General features: G+C 41.2%; 1 non-coding gene across 1 annotated transcript; it reads left to right on the top strand.

The window, feature by feature from the left end:
* Positions 1-403: 403 nt before the first annotated feature.
* LOC148121146 (U1 spliceosomal RNA) lies at positions 404-565 on the top strand. The gene has a single exon (XR_015738663.1). It is a non-coding gene; the product is annotated as a U1 spliceosomal RNA (small nuclear RNA).
* Positions 566-5,140: the final 4,575 nt, after the last annotated feature.

The raw sequence follows: 5,140 nt of genomic DNA on the forward strand, positions 1-5,140 counted from the left end.
CTTGTAAGCACGAAGATGTGTGTTCTGTGCCCCAGAGCTCAGTTAAAAAGCTGGGCATGATGACCTGAACGGACTGACCTGGGCTTGTGATTTCAGTCCTGGGGAGACAAGGATCAGAGGCTCCCTGGAGCTCTCTGGCCTGTCAGTCTAGCGGAATCGATATGTCAGTCTAGCTAAATCGATATATGAGTCTTGCTGAATCGATGAGCTACCAGTTCAGTAAGAGACTGGGGAAACACCTGATGTTGACATCAGGTCTCCACACATGCCTGTGTACACACATAAGCATGAATATGTACTTACACACACACACACACACACACACACACACACACACACAGGGTGGGGGAAAGGCCCCAAACAAAATTTTAAGTTTCAAAAAGTTTCTTAAATTGTGCAATGTATTCTTACCTGGAAGAGGAGATACCATGATCCCGAGGGTGGTTTCCCCAGGGCGAGGCTTATCCATTGCACTCCGGATGCGCTGACCCCTGCGATTTCCCCAAACGCGGGAAACTCAACTGCATAATTTGTGGTAGTGGGGGACTGCGTTTGCACTCTCCGCTGTTAAAAAGTAAAAAAAAAAATGTGCAATGTTAGTCAAGAATGGTCAAACCAGGATGCTGCTACTAGTTAAAAATGCACAAAACAGAAAAATTCTGTTCTACTCATTAGAAACTGCAAAGCAAAAACAAGAATTTGAGAAATGAGACAGAGAAATGCTTTGCAGAAATCCATCTGACAACGGAATAGGAGATGGGTCAGAGAGGACAGCCCTGAACACGTGGGGACTAACAAACATCCACCTTGGTACTGTTCATCCCTCTTAAAGACACTGCACTGCTTCCACAGTGCTTTGAAGACTACTCAAGGCTCACCACCAATTCTGTGACCAGCACACATCAGGCCGGCAAGACATGCTGTCAAATGAACTAATATGTGAGCAACTTCAAATATTTCACAAGAGTAACATGGAGGATGCTATAACGGGGCTCCAGACCTTAACACAACTGACTCCATGATGGAAGTACCTTTCAAGTAATAAAACTCAGCATATAGACAGTACCACCTGAAAAAATGAAAACAAAGACCTAATTCATCAAAATCTATGGTTCTAGGGAAGTCTCTAAATGTACTAACCTTGCTTTTTGGCTTCTATAGCTCTGCTTCTGGCTGACTGTTCTTGTTAACTGAAGTACATCAACACAGGATATGGTTTTTGTGCTGAAAAGCTCACCCTGAGAAATGCTTGGGGCTACACTGGGGTCCTAAATATCCAGTGTGGTCACCAGTGGCTAATAAAGACTTTCTATTAGTTTAAATCCATGTTTAAGCAGTCTTTCTGGTGGCTACCCCAAAACAAATACATGGAGATAGAACAGTTCTCATGAAGAGTCAGCACTGAAACCACTCAGTAGATTGAGCTGATTAATGTCATTCAAATGTCCTGGGGAAGAAAAAGCAAAATATCAATAAATTCAGAATAAAAATTAATATCCTCCCACCTAAAGGAGGAAAGCAAAAATACTACACAGATACATAGAATTTAACGTATTTCTTTCTCTAAGTTTTGATAAAACAACCAGACAAAAATATGAATGTAGATATAAAAAACTTGAATATTACTGATAAGTCAACAACTTATAAATTTATAACAATTTATAAGTAGCTGGAAATATTAATATAAATGGATACAAACTGACCGCTATTTATTTATTTGTTTGATGATTGGTTGATTGTGATTACCATGACATAACACCATTACTCTTTATGCTAACCCAGAAAGTTAAAAGAAGAAAAAAATCTTAGGGGTAGTGAGAATGTTTCTCCCCCTGTGAATATTACAGGCATTGAAGATATAATTAAAGATGTCAGGACTATTATTCTTGCCAATTGAAGTTAGTAGTTGAGATGAATGGAAACCAGGCATAGGGTAACCTGTTAGTCCGGAGGCTATACCAGGAAGATTGTAAATTCAAATGCAGCCTCAGTTACATAGCCAGACCCTGTCTGGGAAAAAAGTAGTAATTTGTTATTGTTTTGTTTTGAGTCAGTGTCTCACTCTGTAGCCTTGGTTGACCTGGAACTCACTGTGTAGAGTAGGCTCATCCACCTGCCTCCGCATCCTGAGTTCTGAGTTGGGTGCCGGGATTAAAAGTGTGCACCACCATACTTGACTCCCCACTACCCTCTCTCTCTCTCTCTCTCTCTCTCTCTCTCTCTCTCTCTCTCTCTCTCTCTCTCTCTCTCATCACTTGGGAAAATAGGTAGAAAAGAAACCTCCCAACAATACCCACAAAGTAAGCATAGCATCCTAAGAGCCCTGTATCTGCCACAGCATGGGAATCTGTTCTACCCTCCTGGCAGAGAAACTCAGACATAAACGGCACCATCAGGGACTTTTCTTCCTTCCTGCATATCTCAGCTATTTCAGGACAATGAAAAAGAAAAAAAAAAAAAGCTATCAATTCTTCTTAAAGAAAGAAAAAGGAAAAACACTTCGCAACTGTTTTATGGTGGTGTTATTTTTGTTTGACCAACAGAAATGAAACTGAATTCTTTTTGTTGTTATTGTTGTTTTGTTTCTCAAAACAGGATTTCTTTGTGTGACAACAGCTCAGCCCTGGCTGTCCTAGAACTGATTCCTAGACCAGGCTGGCTTTGTCTGGCCTCAAACTCACAGAGATCCATCCACATTCAAAGATTCAAGGTTGATTTAACATTTGAGAATCAATAGGTGTGATTTAGCATGCTAACAGAACAAAGAGGGAAAAAATTACAGAATGGGGAGGGGGGAGCACTTCAAGAAATTTCACATCCACACTGGTAAAAGTTCTTAGGGACCTAGGAAGGGAACACTCTCTATCTGCTAAAGAGTACTGACAGAAATCCTGCAGAGCAATGACCCTGTGATCTGGCACAGGGCAGTGAGAATTCTTTCACTCTTGCAGTCGAGAACATGCCTGAGGTCCTGGCCCTCGGATAAGGTTGATGCAACAAAGTACTCAAAAGGAATAAAGGTGACAGAACTGGGAAGCCTGAAATGAAGTTGTCATTATTTACAGGTGGCATGATTGTGCACACACCCAAGAAATCTCCATGTTTTATAAGTAATGAGTTAATTTATAAATTACAAGACAGCAACTTTGTAAATTTATAAATAATAAGATAGCAAAATGAAAGATGAACAAAGGTCATCTGTATCTTTACCTGCCAGGCGTACAGCTAGCAGAAACATCAAAATAAAATAGATCATTTACAGTAGTCTCAATCAAGCACCTAAGACTACATTTAATAAAAGTTCTTCAATAGCTAAAGAAGGGAGAGCATAAAATGCCAGGCAGAGAGAGTGAAGAAACCTTAAGCAAAGTCACAGATAAGCCAGTTTTCATGAACCAATCATCACTAGGATGAGGATGTCAATCCTCAAATTGATCTATAGGTCTAATGTAGTGGTAATTAAGATCTCCGCAAATATTTTGTTTTAAAACCCAACAAGACAATTGTAGACTTTTATGCAAAACACAAAGATTCAACAATAACTCCCTCTCCCCAAAAAATTATACAATCCAACTTAGAAAGCCGTGTTGCCCGATAGCTACCCCGGCAATAAAAACACTACCCTTGCATAGGCAAGAGCATAACCTAAAGAAACACCACTGAAAAGCCCAGAGTGAAACCACACCTACAATTAGTGACAGTAAACTGCTTGATGATGTCACACCTATCTAAGGGGCAGAGGAGAGCACCGGAGGAAACTAGACTTTGAAATGCTGTAGAGCCCCGCCAGTTGAAGACGTTCACAGGGAAGAACTGTTCATTCCAGGCTGACACCGCAGGTGGACATTTCAGGTGGATCACCATCATTGTGAAGTTTCGTTCTTAACCCTTGGATCCCAGGAAGGGCACTTTTTTATGGTACATCATCACATGAAGGGGCAGGAGTGACAGGCTCCTCCTCCTATTCTTTCTTTGCTTGCTTACTTCCAGGAAGAAGGATTTACTGTTCACGGTCTGAGGGGACAGATTCCACCAAGACAGGAAAGGTATGGGAACAGAAAGCCAGCTGAACACATTATGCCAGCAATCGGGATGAGTGTGAACAGGAAGTGAGACCAGACTGCCAATCCCACTGCCTACCCCCAAGTGAGCAGAAAGGCTTTCCCTCCTAATGCATCTGTTATAGCCAAGAAACTAATCTCAAAGGAGCACCACCCTCATAACCTTCTTCAAAGTCTAATACCGAATACCTAATACCAGCCACAAGGGGATGAGGTTTCAACATACGAACACAGGAGAATTATTATGTAGTCCAGAACAAGTATTCTTAGTGGCTCTAAACCATCCACTATAACGTCAACTGATTATAAAATGAAAAAACTGTGGTAATCTTAAAAAAAAACTGAGCTGGTTTCCATATATCTATAATCCCTAGATTTGGGAGGTGAGACAGAAAGGGAGTGGATTCCAGGATAGCTTGAGCTATATGGTTATTATTATTATTAGTGTTTTGAGACAGGATTTCTCTGTGTAGCCCTAGCTGTCCTGGGACTTGTTCTGTAGACTAGGCTGTCCTTGAACTCACAAAGATCCATTTGCTTCTGCCTCCTAAGTGCTGGGATTAAAGGCATGAACCAACACACCCAGCTAATAATAGTGATAACTTAAAAGGGAATATTATATAGTAGTGAGGTTGAATGTTATGTTAGCATTCTTATCAGTGAGTCCCACAGAGAACCCAGCCTCTGTGACGTAAAGTTTTAAGATAGCATTATCCTCTGATGTTGGCTGTCAGACTACTTGTCCTTGGGAAGACAGGAGTCAAGGACAGCTGCAAGGGGAGACTGAGGGCAAGCTGACATTCTGTGCAGATGTGAGTGGTGACAATATGTGGGCAAAACATTGTGGTGACTAACACAGCTGCCCAAGTGTCATCTGTGCAAATATATATAGATATATATAGATATATATATACCGTACTTTAATGAAAATTCATAATAAAAAACTCCACTGTGCCAGGGTGGGACAGACGACTGGCATACACAGTGTAGCACAAGAGGCGCACACATTGTTTCTGGATAGCACCTCCTTCCAGAGCCCAGTGAAAACTCTGCGTTTGATCATGGGTAAACCACCACTC

Source organism: Myodes glareolus, chromosome 8 (assembly GCF_982192425.1).
Source record: "Myodes glareolus chromosome 8, mMyoGla1.1, whole genome shotgun sequence".
NCBI classification, from domain to species: domain Eukaryota; kingdom Metazoa; phylum Chordata; class Mammalia; order Rodentia; family Cricetidae; genus Myodes; species Myodes glareolus.